The sequence below is a fragment of the Podarcis tiliguerta genome (assembly GCF_965153285.1).
Source record: "Podarcis tiliguerta genome assembly, chromosome: 1".
Lineage (NCBI taxonomy): Eukaryota > Metazoa > Chordata > Lepidosauria > Squamata > Lacertidae > Podarcis > Podarcis tiliguerta.
The window spans coordinates 13,256,118-13,271,022 of NC_139534.1; the positions used below are offsets into that span (position 1 = coordinate 13,256,118).

Consider the following 14,905-nt stretch of genomic DNA (forward strand, 5'->3'; position numbering starts at 1 on the left):
TTTGAGACGACAGTTCAGCATTAGTGTCTTTAAGACAAAACATTCAAAATAAAACTGAAGCCACGGGAATGGACTCTATCATTAGATGCCTACTTTGGGCTAAATTTGTAGCTATGGCTGTTTAATCTCAAGCGGTTTCATTGTGACCTCTTCAAAAATAATAATAATAAAAATAGTATTATTCATTGCGGCTGAAGACCAATATAGCATTTTTTTAATAAAAAAAATCATTGGGGGATTTTTTTAAGGCACAGCTCTTTAAATCACATTAATTAGTTTTTATTCCATCGTGCTGGAAGATTTTATTTGGAAAAATGGGGCTGCTTAGGAATATGCCATAGAATGGATGCCTTCATTTTCTTTCTTTCTTTTTTTAAAAAAATTATTTTTTATTGAATGATTTTATGTTACAAAAAACAATACAGCCATACTACCACTAAATATAATTAAGAAATAAAAATTACATACATCGATATTTAGTTTGTTATTTGTTATTTACCATCTTATTTCCTCCCAAACATTGCATACAACAACACACATATGTGCAGACACCCACACCCGCACACAAAATGATAATAATGAAAGTAAATATTTTTTCCCCTTTTATCTTCCAAAATCTTTTCTTCAACTTTGACTTCCTGTCAAGTCCCTTTGCATATATTTTATGTTACATTTGAATGTACACAAAACAATAAACCTTATAATTTTTCTAATACATTCTGAAAACATAATAAATCCTTAATTGTTATCCACCTCCTTTTAGTTCCTTTATCACTTGAATGCTAGCACGGAGTCAAAACTATTATTGTATTTTTGAACATATCTTCTATAACCATCCCATTTTCCCGCAAATTTTTGCTTTGACGCCTTCATTTTCAGGATGGCACATTATGCTGTAGATGCGCCTCGTTTAAGTAAAATGCTTGTCGGACGTTTGCTATGATTAATTTCGCCGTGTACTGAAGCAGGTCTAAGGCACACCGCTCAAAGACTTTTTAATTTTCTTGGCATAAATCAGATATTCTAGACTCCTTCCCCCCCGTCTTTGTACATACAAGACGCTGACAGACAGTTGATGTGAAAGCAGACGGTTAGGAATGCTGCAAATAATGTATGTCAGGTAGTTCAGTTGAGTCCATTAACTGTGCAAAGACAACTTTTTCCCCACCTCCTAGCACAGCACATGTTCCCTGCTAATTAAGCAGTCATCTTTTTAGTACGGCAAGGGAACCCTCTCTATCTGTTGACTGCAAAGACTGGAGGGCCTTCGGCTAAAGAGGTAAGCTGGGCATTGCCCATGCAGACGCCCATTCTGTGGCTGGAGAGAGCAGTGCAATAACCGACACAGGGCACCAGGTGTTGGGTCAAAATCAGACCAAATCTTTATTATCAGCTGGTAAGTGGGTGTCACAGTCCAGTCTACGGGCGGTCAAAGTCCCGGCTGAGGACATCGGGACCGGGGGCAAGATGGAGGGGTGGGAGCAGGAACGAGAGCCCAGAAGCCAGGGGTCCAAGGGTCAGGAAGCAGGGAGTCATGAAGTCAAGGGTCGGAGGGTCGTGAAGCAAGGAGTCAAGAAGCCGAGGTCCAAGGATCAGGAAGCAAGAAGCCAAACGCAGCAAGGCAGGAAACATGTTGCCTTCCTGGCAGTGGCGTAGCGTGGGTTGTCAGCACCCGGGGCAAGGCAAGTAATTTGCGCCCCCTAACCCGGGGCAAGGCAAGTAATTTGCGCCCCCCCCCCCGCTGCACTGTCCCTCCCCCAGATAGTCCCTCGCTCTCTCTCCGCACCGCACCGCACGCCTGGCACCCTCCCCTCCACAGTGGGCGGCGACCCGGCGGCTCGGATCAGATTCGCACAGCCAGCACTGCAGTGAGAGAGAGTGAGTGAGCCAGGTAGGGGCAGAGAGCTGCGAGCGCGAGCGCGCCCCCCCCGATGTTGCAGCCGGTGCAGCCGGCCCCCCCCTGCACCCCCCACGCTACACCACTGCTTCCTGGCTCTTGCCACCAGGTGCAGCGAGTTACCAAGCGGCCTCACCTGTGTGGCCACGCCTTCCGTTGCCTCTCCAGAACAAACTTAGGAAGGCCCTAGTCTTGCGAAGCCCTGCTGGTCCCAGGACCTGGCTCCTGCACACACTCCTGACAGTGGGGTTGGCATGGCGGTAGGGCAAGGATCAGTGCGCCGTTGTGCTCGGCACTTGCTGATGGAATGGCACCCAAATCCCCTCTATGGGAGTCACTCACCGCTGAACCCTGTTGTGGTTAGAGCCAAGCATTTCGCTGGGAGACCAGGGTGACAAGTGGCCCTATCTTCCAGGGACAGTCCCAGATTTAAAGAACTCGCCCTATTTTCAATTGGATCCCAGAATGTCCTGCTTTTCCTTAGGATGTCCCATTCCCCCCCCCCAAGAGATGTTGGAGGGTATGGTAGGACAACCCCATTTTCATTTGAAAATTATTGGAGGGTATGGAGTTATATGTCACCACCACCCTGAGCCAAGGAGATAAGTAAGTATATAAGCTTTAGAAGACATTTGAAGGCAGCCCTGTATAGGGAAGTTATTTACTCTTTGATTATGTTTTTCTATATGTTGGACCATAAAAAAGGCTGATCGCCGAAGAATTGATGCTTTTGAATTATGGTGCTGGAGGAGACTCTTGAGAGTCCCATGGACTGCAAGAAGATCAAACATATCCATTCTGAAGGAAATCAGCCCTGAGTGCTCACTGGAAGGACAGATCCTGAAGCTGAGGCTCCAATACTTTGGCCACCTCATGAGAAGAGAAGACTCCCTAGAAAAGACCCTGATGTTGGGAAAGCTGGAGGGCACAAGGAGAAGGGGACGACAGAGGACGAGATGGTTGGATAGTGTTCTCGAAGCGACCAGCATGAGTTTGACCAAACTGCAGGAGCCAGTGGAAGACAGGAGTGCCTGGCATGCTCTGGTCCATGGGGTCATGAAGAGTCGGACATGTCTAAACAACAACAACAAATGGAATTATATGACACCACCACTCTGAGCCAAGGAGATAAGTAAGTATACAAGCTTTAGAAGGCATCTGAAGGCAGCCCTGTATAGGAAAGTTGTTTACTGTTTGATTTTGTTTTTCTTTATGTTGGAAGCCAGAGTGGCTGGGGTAATCCAGTCAGATGGGAGGGGTATAAATAAATAAAATTTATGAATATTATTGTTATGGAATAGGATGTCCTTATTTTCTTCAGAGAAATGTTGCAGGGTATGGGATAAGAGACTCCGGCCATCCAGAGGCCCGGACCCTTAAGGCATGCCATAGCTAATTCTCACATTAGGCCCCTTATGAGGGTCCTCATTACAGTGGTACCTCGGGTTAAGTACTTAATTCATTCTGGAGGTCTATTCTTAACCTGAAACTGTTCTTAACCTGAAGCACCACTTTAGCTAATGGGGCCTCCCGCTGCTGCCACACGATTTCTGTTCTCATCCTGAAGCAAAGTTCTTAACCCGAGGTACTATTTCTGGGTTAGCAGAGTCTGTAACCTGAAGCATATGTAACCCGAAGCATATGTAACCCGAGGTACCACTGTACTGATCCTACTCTATGCCATTTCAATCCAAAATTGTAACATATTTCATGGAAGGGTAAACCACCAACTAAAGAACGATTGGGTAAGGAGGCAAAACATTCCTTTCCTGCCTTTTATCAGCGACCCAAGGAGCTCAGTGAGGCTCAAGCCTGAGGGTGGGTGGGAAATTGTTAGCAATGCTAAAAGAAGGCATCTAATGATAGACTTCATCCCTACGGCTTCAGATTTATTTTGAACATTTTCCCCCTTAAAGATTCTAATGCTGAACTGTCGCCTCAACTCTTTAATTTTAAATTACTTATTATATTGCCCTAATTACAACACAGTGCCAGATTATTGTTATTTTTAAGCACCTTGGGGAGAGAGAAAGAAAGAAAAGCTTTGCTATTGCCACTGTGTTAAAGCTGAGTTGCATCCTTGAGAAAAGCGCTGGCGAGTGGAGGGTTTGAGGAAGACTTTTGTGCGCAGCCCTAGCTATATCCCATCAGAAGCGATGTCACCCCCCCCCCAGGGATGACACCTGGGGAGGGCCGCACCCACCACACACCCCTTCCTCCACCTATAAGAGCCAACTCCTAGGGACCGAGGCCCCTTCTCCACCCTCCCAATAAAATGGGTAAAAAGGTAAAGGGACACCTGACCATTAGGTCCAGTCGTGGCTGACTCTGGGGTTGCAGCGCTCATCTCGCTTTATTGGCCAAGGGAGCCGGCGTACAGCTTCTGGGTCATGTGGCCCAGCATGACTAAGCTGCTTCCGGCGAACCAAAGCAGTGCACGGAAACACCATTTATCTTCCCGCTGGAGCAGTACCTATTTATCTACTTGCACTTTGACGTGCTTTCGAACTGCTAGGTTGGCAGGAGCAGGGACCGAGCAACAGGAGCTCACCCCGTTGTGGGGATTCGAACCGCCGACCTTCTGATTGGCAAGTCCTAGGCTCTGTGGTTTAACCCACAGCGCCACCCGTGTCCCTAATAAAATGGGTATTGCCATTCAAATGGTGTGTGCGCGCGGTGTCATGTGATCGATCATGCAGGGCGGGGCTTCCTTGCCCCTCCCCCAAATATTTTGTTCAAGTTGGCTCCATCCCATGGGCATACTGGTAGATGGGCCATTGACCATGATCTTCTCAGAAGCATAATGGGACAATGTTCATAGGGCAGCCATGGGCCCAATCTCAACCATATTCCACTGAAGCAACATTTATTTATGGCAAGTGGGCCACATCAGTCATCTTTTAGATGATTCCCATCGCCCCTAACAACAAACCAGGCTGACTAGGCCTGGTGGGAGTTGGGTCAGCTCCAACAAACTCTGGAGGGCCACAGTTTCCTCATCCTTGGCCTACAATAAGGTGAAAGAAAATGATTAAGAAAACAGTTGGGGCCTGATAGAAGGAAAGTGATGTGTGAATGAGCGCATGAGTCTCCATTTTTAAAGTAAATGTAAGCTCTTGTGGACCAGGCAAAAGGAAAGAGGGAGGAAGATAACAGATTTCTCTGCAGAGTTTTCTGTGGAGATTCCTTCGCACCCATACAGCTTTGGTTTTAAAAGAAGAAAGAAAGAAATCGTAACTGATGCACCATAGGAGCTTGAGCTGATCAGTCTATCTGCTGAAATCTGCTTGTGAATATAGTAACGCTTCTTGCGAAAGGAGCATGTTTCTTTGTTTCTCAGAGATCATTTTATTTTGTTTTTATTTTGATTCAATTGATGAATCGCTTCCCGTAAAATATCTCAAAGTGATTTCGCAGTGAAAACATCAACAATAAAAATAATTAAAAACAACCCCGTATATGCAAACAATTAAAAATGATTTCATGTGTAAAAACCATTTCGAATCCAACACAGGACAGGCTGGGATAAATGTCTCCACTTAAAAAAGGCTTGTTGAAAAAAAGGAAGGTCTTCAGGGGGCACCAGAAAGAGTTTGAAAGCGTAGGTGCTGCCATGCTAAAGGCTTGATGCCTACATCGTACGGAATGGACCTCCTGATGAGAAGGCATCTGCCGGCTTGTGTGTTGTTTCAAGCTTCGCTTTTGAAGAGGAATTTCCTAGTCTGCAAGCAAAAAGGGTGACTGTCTCTTGTTAGACACTGTTTGCCATATTTCCTGATGAAGCGGGGTGCCCTTTTTATTCAAAGGATGCAGCACTCTTATTGCGTGGCAAGTCCCCCTCCCCCCTTGAGAAATAAATACACAGGACACGGTATTTAAGGTTAATGGGCAAAAACGGCCACAACTTTATTGATTGCAGGAATTGAGCGGTATTAACTTAGGCACTGGTCCTGTCGGCTAACCGGCTTCAGCCCGATTGCGTGAAGGGTTAACCACTAGTGGGGGGAGTCCTGCTGATGTACATCAACTAGGAGCTCCCCCAGGGTCACCACTCGGGGGCGTGCCTTAGGCCCTCACCTCCATAGGCTTCGGACAGGGCAACGCCCCCGGATTCCGTTTACCGGACCACCCTTTACTTTGGGGGAAGGTGATGACGCTCCTCCCCATCATCTGCATAACCATACCCCTACCAATGCCTAACCGCCAATGCCGAGATGTTGTGACGATTTGCTACGAGGTAGGCAAAAATCAAAATGGCAGGTGCCAATTCGCCAAGTGGAAAAAATTCCTACCAGGCCCCTTGACGGCGACCAACCAGAGTCCATAGCAAGGTCAGAGTGTTAAACTAAAGGGCGGGCAGGGTGGGAAACCTGATCAGCTGGAGAGGCGAAGACAGGGCGGTCCTCGGGCGCGCCGGGCATAAATAGCCCAGGCTGCACACCCCTGACCAGCCGATTGGCTAAGCAGGGAGGTGACACGCCCGAGGATTCCCTCATTCTCGCGGGGGCTGCAAGCCAGCCCCCGTGTGCGTGGGGGGGGGGCATGGGCCCACAACCCCACCTCCTCTCCAGTTCGGAAGTGGCTTTGGCAGAAAAGCCAACCCCAAACCCTGCCAGGCAACTTGGAAGGTGGTGGTGGAGGAGAAGCACCTTCTTCTCCCTTGCTTCCCCTGTTTTCAACTGTGGAGTTTGCCCTCCAAGGTGTGTGACATCATACTGGGTTCGTAAGGAAAGGGTTAACTAATTGTCAAATAACTAACCAATGGGAACCCAAGGGCAGGAGTTAAGAGTTAGAGTTAGGGTGGTTGAGAAGTCAGTCTGGTGTTAGAGAAGAGACGGAGAGGTTAAGTCTGTGGGTTGGGCTAGTCTGATGTGAGAGAGTGAGAGAATTTGTTAAGAGGAGTCAGTCCAACAGTTGATATAATCAGTCAGAAGGTATTAGGAAAGTATAGGCCTGTAAAGAAGCGAAAGTTAAGATACTGTCAGGAATATTTTCTGAGAAACCATAAACTTGTTAATGTTTATAAAATAAACTTGTTTATTTGGTTCACGTTTAACAACTGTCTGAACTCAGTGTTTACCCGAGAGTAATGGGTTGGTGGCAGCGGGGAAGCGAGCACAGTGGTGGCACAGGGATCAATAGACCATCAAACGTCCGGGGACCCTGTGTGATCACCACATCAACCTCCTCCTCCTCCTCCTCCTCCTCCTCCTCCTCCTCCTCCTCTTTCTGAGATTGCCCTTCTCATTGGACTAAGCATCCCAGGGCTGGCATAAATTTATCCCCCTTCTGGGGGCATGTGAAGAGCATGGAATGGGCATGGAATCCAGTAGATCCCAAGCTTCCCATGCCTACCCCTCAGATGCTCCTCTTGTTGTTGTCTCCATCATTGGAGCTCTAACTACAGGGGAGTACCAGTCATGGTTCTTTCTGCTCTGGTTGTGAGGGGCCTTCCAAGGGTGGCTCTTCCTCTCCAACGTTTGTCCTCCTTCTCCATCCATGGAGAGACGGGTCCACAATACCCAGTGGCCTTGAGGATGCCCTCTGGAGGACCATAGGATTTTGGTCTGAAATGGATCAGTCTGACCAATTCAGCCAGGCTTCCTCAACCTCGGCCCTCCAGATGTTTTGAGACTACAATTCCCATCATCCCTGACCACTGGTCCTACTGGCTAGGAATCATGGGAGTTGTACATCTGCAGGGCCGAGGGTGAGGAAGCCTGAATTAAGCACTGCATTCCCCACCCCTCAAGCAAATGCATCACTCTTAGTGGCTGAGCTAGCCAGTTACTGTGGGAATTAAACTCTCATTTAGCAGAGTTTTGCGGAAGTCAGCCCTGGGTCGTCTGACCCTTTAATTAGTTCCCTCCTATGAAAACTATGCAAGACACTCTCTTTTAAAGTTTAAATAACATATAACGTTTTCTTGGTGCTCTTGCAGATTAAATATACTGTGCAGGTGAATGATACCTACGTTGCTAAGACGTCTTACATAGTTTAAACTGTTACAGACTAACTCTGAGGCAGACAACAGCACAACACAACATACCTGCTGCTCTAGCCGCTAAAGAGTGTTAGCTACTAACCGCTATAACTGAAATAACTGCCACAGAGTGTATGGTGTCATAGAGTTCTACGGCTCTTGCAATTAACCCTTGACATATGCATTTTGGATGCTAGCATCCCAAATTAAAGGTAAAGGTAAAGGGACCCCTGAGTATTAGATCCAGTCATAGCCGACTCTGGGGTTGCGGCGCTCATCTCGCTCTCCTGGCTGAGGGAGCCGGCGTACAGCTTCCGGGTCATGTGGCCAGCATGACTAAGCCGCTTCTGGCGAACCAGAGCAGTGCAGGGAAACACCGTTTACCTTCCCACCGGAGTGGTACCCATTTGTCTACTTGCACTTTTATATGCTTTCAAACTTCTAGGTGGGCAGGAGCTGGGACCGAGCAACCGGAGCTCACCCCATCACGGGGATTTGAACCGCCAACCTTCTGATCGGCAAGCCCTAGGCTCTGTGGTTTAACCCACAGCGCCACCCGCGTCCCTTATCCCACAGTTATGGTCCATCTAAAAGGTGGTTGTGTGTGATGGCCCCCTATTGGATGGTGCCTGTTAACGTAGCTGTTAACAGCAACGCAACAGAGGTAGTTGCCTTACGATGAGTCAGATCTTTGGCCCGTCCCGCTCAGTACTGTCTATGCTGACTAGCAATGGCTCTCCAGAGTTTCATCGAACTGTTTCCCAGTCCTACCTGGAAGAGAGGTTAGAGGTTGGAGCTGGGGCTTTCAACATTCAAAGGACATGCTCAACCGGTGAGCCACGCCCCACGCCAAGAAGCCTTCTGAACTGCTGGCCCAGTTACCTTTTCTTTCTTGCTCAGCTTCCTTTGATTTGCTCTGCTCTGCTCTGATTCTCACTGCCAGGACATTTTCCAGATTCAGCAACAATCTCTTCTTCTACTGTATCTGAGCATAGCTGTCAACCGTCCCTTATTTGGTGGGAAAGTCCGTTATTCCAGCACTGTGTCCCCCTGCTGTCTCTTATTGATGATGTCCCTTAAATTTCCCGGGTTTCAAAGGAAGCAGCTCCTCTCCCTCCCTCCCTGCCAGCCAGGGAGGAGGGAGGCTCCAACTGGGTTGCTTGGCTGTGTTGCTCACCCAATAAGTAGTCTAAGAATGACTGGGAGGTGGGGCTTGCATGCCTTGTGCTGATCAAATCGGCCGTGTTGCCTGGGGACTCGCCTTTGCTCAGTGCTTCCCAGCGGAGAGGTGACAGTGGTTTTCATTGCTGCATCCCCTTTGCCAGGTTGCTGCGCTGTGGGAACCACTGCTTGAGGCTTTGTTTGGCTGCTGGCTGGGCTTTCTGCCTTTGGCTCGGAGGGGCTCAGAAGTTTAACATACCTGTTTTCGGAAAATCCCTTATTTTGGCTGCTGATCCCTCATTTTCGAGGCTGCTGGTCCCTTATTTTCAAATAATAAATAGTTGACAGCTATGTATTTGACTTGCCGGGGTCCATTTCCCCCCTACAATGAACTGAATGGACTGGCAGATTCTAGGAACTTGCTTGGTCCTTAAATGCACTGAACCATCACACTCGCTTGTATGTTACTGGAGAAGAGTTTACAGTTTGGAGAAAAGAGAAAAACAAATGTTCTGCATTAAACTTCGTAACTTCGTTGTGGTGTTTTGACTTTTTGGAACATTGGGTGTGGCTACCACATCTTTAGACTTCCAATTAAGGATCTGTAATTCCGAAAACCGGTCCAAACTTTTCCTTTGGATGTCGCATACGCCATTCTCATTGATTTCGCTGCTCTTCCAAAACCAGAATTTAGCTCAGAGTCAAGGAACGATAAAGATGCCTGAAAAGCAATGTTCTTGCTCCAAGTTTTCCTAAATTTAGATCAGTAGTTGGCATATTCTCCAGGATCAAGGAAAGGAAGAGTTGGATTTTACACATAGGCTGAAATAAAAAAACAGGTCTTGCTATGTTAAGTATCTGCCCTGTTTTAAAGGTATACAGTGATACCTCAGGTTAAGTACTTAATTCATTCCGGAGGTCCGTACTTAACCTGAAACTGTTCTTAACCTGAAGCACCACTTTAGCTAATGGGGCCTCCTGCTGCTGCCACACTGCCGAAGCACGATTTCTCTTCTCATCCTGAAGCAAAGTTCTTAACCTGAAGCACTATTTATGGGTTAGCGGAGTCTGTAACCTGAAGCGTCTGTAACCTGAAGCGTCTGTAACCTGAAGCATATGTAACCTGAGGTACCACTGTAATTTACCTACTGTGGGGAACTGAGCATACCCTCCAACATTTCTCCAATGAAAATAGGGCTGATAATAATAATAATAATAATAATAATAATAATAACCTTTTAATGCAAAATTTAAACAAAACATTATCCAGAAACATATTATCCTTATTCCCCCCCATTTTTCCTCCCTCCCCCTCCCTCCCCCCCAACCCCCCCAACTTCCTTCAGTTCCAGTCTTTGATTTCTCTAAAAATGCTGTTTTCTGCATGTTTCACAGTTGTGTAGATCCTCAAACTATTTTATTGATTATTATCAATAAAATGTTTGTGAATGTTTATTCAAAACCAGCCAAGGAGTCCAGTTGCCTTTGTTGCGTCTTCAAATACTTTGTAAAGGGTTCCCATTCATCTTTAAAGTCACAGTTATCCTTGTCCCGTAGCTTGTATGTCAATTTTGCCAGTTCTGCATAGTCCATCTGTTTTTCTTGCCATGATTCTTTAGTTGGGGTTTCTTCAGTCTTCCATCCTTGTGCTATTAGAACTCTCGTGGCCGTTGTCGCATACATGAAAATGTTTTTCAACTTTTTTGGCAGGTCTTTCCCTACAATCCCTAATAAAAATGCTTCAGGTTTTTAAACAAATGTTAAATGCAACATTTTCTTCAATTCGTTGTATATCATTCCCCAAAATTTTTTAATTACCTTACAATCCCACCACATCTGATAAAATGTCCCCTCCTTTTCCTTACACTTCCAACATATATTTGAACTAGTTTTGTACATTTTCTGTAACTGCACTGGTGTTGTGTACCATCTGTACATCATCTTCATGTAATTCTCCTTCAATAGGGAACAGTCTGTAAATTTTAAATCAGTTTTCCATAATTTTTCCCCATCTTCCATCATAATGTTGTGACCTGCATCTTGTGCCCATTTAATCATAACTGATTTTACCTCTTCATCTTTCGTCTCCCATTCTAATAGTATGCTGTATGCGGCCTTTAATAATAATAATAATAATAATAATAATAATAATAATAATAATGCTATTATTCATACTCCGCCCATCTGACTGGGTTGCCCCAGCCACTCTGGGCAGCTTCCAACACATATAAAAACATAATAAAACATCAAACATTAAAGACCTCCCAAAATAATAACACCTTAGAGAGCTCCACTACTCAGCATCTTTCACAAACTACAGTTCCCATGATTCTTTTGGGGGGGGGGTGTCATGGTGCGGACCTGCCCTAAAGTGAACGCAATATACCAGACCACATAAGCTTCCTGTTTGCAGTGCTGCATCCTGTTTGGTGCATGAGAGAATTTGTAAATGCCGATGTGACGTTACCATATATGAGAGAGTGCTGGAGGGGAAATAGTTAAATAGGTTGCACAGACAGGACCCAGGGGGGTGGAGTCAGCGGGTCTATAAAGGAGTTCTGGGAGGAGTTCTGAGTTAGTTCATTGGGAGTTGTGGGTGGGTGGTTGGTTAGTTTGAGTGGGTTGGCTGGTTGGGAAAGGCAGTTGGTAATAGAGAGACAGTTAGGGCAGTTGGTCCGTGAGTGTGGGGTGGTAGCAGAGATAGAGAGAGGTACATAAGACTAAGAAGGTAAAGAGGAACACTGGGATGCTGTAATAGTTTGTTTTAAGTCTGAAATAAAACACACTCTTCTTTATGAATTGAAAAGCTGACTGAGACTGAAGTGAATTTACCAGGGAGGACCTGGTTGGTGGCAGCGGATTAGTGGTGTACTGGTCAATAGTCCGTGAGACGACCAGGGGCTCCGTACAAACGCCACAGCCGTCTCTTCTGTTAAACTGAAGGGGGGCGGGCTAATCCTGGAACTCTTCCTTGCTTCTTCCTAAATATTCCAAAGCTTTTTGTTTATAGATAAAAGGAGACAAAAAAATTTTTCCCTCCTCCTCAGACCCCCGCCCCAACCCCCTAATCTTACGTAAACTAACTCAATAAATTATGAGGTGAAACTCTGGAGATCAATAATTCATCAGTGCTACGGCTTTTTTTCTGCCTTGCTGCAAAACATTTGTACCCACTTGTAATATTTTGTTGTATTTTTAAATACTGTCATAACCTTGAGACCAGTGGCACTTTGCCTATAGTAATTGTTTCTTAGCGACATCCCTCCCCTTTGAATATTTGAAGCCGGGTCTCGAACATGTTTACTCAGAAGTAAGCCCGGCTGAGCTCAGTGGTAACTTACTTCCCGGCGAATAGGTTTAGGGTCCTAAATAAATGTAAAATGGTTTATAAAAGAAGTTCCCATTTTAAAAAGAGATAGCAAAAGGAACTGCGATTCATGCACCAGTTGTGTCGCACAGTGTAGTAATACTTTGCAGAGATGCCTCTCTGCCTGGTCTGTCATCCTCTGCTTTTAGGTAAAGGTAAAGGGACCCCTTATAGTAAAAGCTATGGTTTTCCCAGTAGTGATGTATGGAAGTGAGAGCTGGACCATAAAGAAGGCTGATCGCCGAAGAATTGACGCTTTTGAATTATGGTGCTGGAGGAGACTCTTGAGAGTCCCATGGACTGCAAGAAGATCAAACGCATCCATTCTTAAGGAAATCAGCCCTGAGTGCTCACTGGAAGGACAGATCGTGAAGCTGAGGCTCCAATACTTTGGCCACCTCATGAGAAGAGAAGACTCACTGGAAAAGACCCTGATGTTGGGAAAGATGGAGGGCACAAGGAGAAGGGGACGACAGAGGATGAGATGGTTAGACAGTGTTCTCGAAGCTACAAACATGAACCTGACCAAACTGCGGGTGGCAGTAGAAGACAGGAGTGCCTGGCGTGCTCTGGTCCATGGGGTCACGAAGAGTCGGACACGACTGAACGTCTAAACAACAACAAAAGGGACACCTGACCATTAGGTCCAGTTGTGACCAACTCTGGGGTTGCGGCGCTCATCTTGCTTTATTGGCCGAGGGAGCCGGCGTTTGTCCGCAGACAGCTTCCGGGTCATGTGGCCAGCATGACTAAGCCGCTTCTGGTGAACCAGAGCAGCGCACGGAAACGCCGTTTACCTTCCCGCTGGAGTGATACCTATTTATCTACTTGCACTGGTATGCTTTCAAACTGCTAGGTTGGCAGGAGCAGGGACCGAGCAACAGGAGCTCACCCCATCACGGGGATTCGAACCGCTGACCTTCTGATCCCGTCTAATAAAATGTTATGAAATGCCACCATAGTTAGGCTTGCCATATTTCAAGACACCCCCGAAAGTTGTTGAGCCTTTGAAAACCCAGACGTATGGCAGCTCTAACCGTAGTGATGGTAAAAAGTGAAGCAGACTTTGGATGAGCGACAGGTGAGTGTGACTCAGCAAAAGCAAATCTCCTCAGCTTAGAAGAAACTTTTAGCCCGATGCCCCTTAGCGTTTTTCTTTCTGGAGAAGGCAGGTTCCCCTGTGCTTCAGTCTCTCTTCTGTCAGGGAGCCAACTCTTATCCAACAGACACCAATCTGTCTCCCTCCTCTCTTTGTCAGTCAAAGGTGTCAGTGTTACATCCTCTCCTTCTCCTCCTAGAGTGGTGTCACTCATTCCTGCTTTCTCTTTTTATTAATGATTTTTTTCTCTCTTTTGCATGGATATGTCATTACTGTTCCATACTTCTCTTATGCAGATGGCACGACTGTGCATTTTAATGGCAAATCTGTTTCTCACATAACGACTGAACTGCAAAAAGATTTTGACAGACTGGATCCAAGAAAACAAACTGGATTTGAATGCAGCAAAAACTAAAACAATGCCTTTTGGCTTTCCTAATCATCCGAGCTCAAATTGCAATTTTCCTTGGAAGTCACAAATCTGCAGAAGATTAAAGTTTGAAAGTTGGGAAAGTTGTTCTGACCGACGAGATAGATCATGTAGGAATGAGTAGATTTCCTCCATTGCAGTGCTTTTTTTGTGTTTTATTTCATGGGATCACTCTGCCTTGTGCTTAAGACAGAATAAAAATGGTCTCTCTGTCATATTTGTAGGTGGTGAAATGTGAGGAGGTCATTTTGTCAACAGAATTTTTAAGGGGGTGTTGGAGGTAATTTTCTCCAGCACTTTTCCCCCCCTCGGAAAATTGACTTCTGGTAATTTTGGATTTGAAATTCTGGTAAATTTGCAGGGACGTGGGTGGCGCTGTGGGTTAAACCACAGAGCCTAGGACTTGCCAATCAGAAGGTCGGCAGTTCCAATCCCCGCGACAGGGTGAGCTCCCATTGCTCGGTCCCTGCTTCTGCCAACCTAGCAGTTCAAAAGTACACCAAAAAAGTGCAAGTAGATAAATAGGCACCACTCCAGCGGGAAGGTAAATGCCGTTTCCGTGCACTGCTCTGTTTCGCCAGAAGTGGCTTAGTCATGCTGGCCACATGACCCGGAAGCTGTACGCCGGCTCCCTCGGCCAATAAAGTGAGATGAGCGCCACAACTCCAGAGTCGGCCATGACTGGACCTAATGGTCAGGGGTCCCCTTTACCTTTACCTTAATTTTGGATGAAGCCATATTGTTAGTTTATAATAGTGGGTGGAGCAAGTAATAGATATGGCTGTGTACAGCCCCCACCCAACATGATCCACACTGACTCAGAGACCACCTGCCTTGGATCTGGTGCTGAGCTAAAGTTTAATTAAGGTTTGTAAACTCTGATTGTCAAGAGAGGACTAGGACAGAAAAGACGCTGCATGTCCTTTACTCCTGCAACCAAGAGTAAAAGGGTTCAATCCTGTAGGATG

At 46.2% G+C, this 14,905-nt stretch overlaps 1 long non-coding RNA gene across 1 annotated transcript; it reads right to left on the reverse strand.

Moving 5' to 3' along the window:
* Positions 1-428: 428 nt before the first annotated feature.
* Positions 429-13,234, reverse strand: LOC310665522. Its single transcript, XR_014505508.1, has 2 exons — positions 13,031-13,234; positions 429-510 (listed from the first exon to the last, which is right to left on the reverse strand). It is a non-coding gene; the product is annotated as an uncharacterized lncRNA (long non-coding RNA).
* Positions 13,235-14,905: the final 1,671 nt, after the last annotated feature.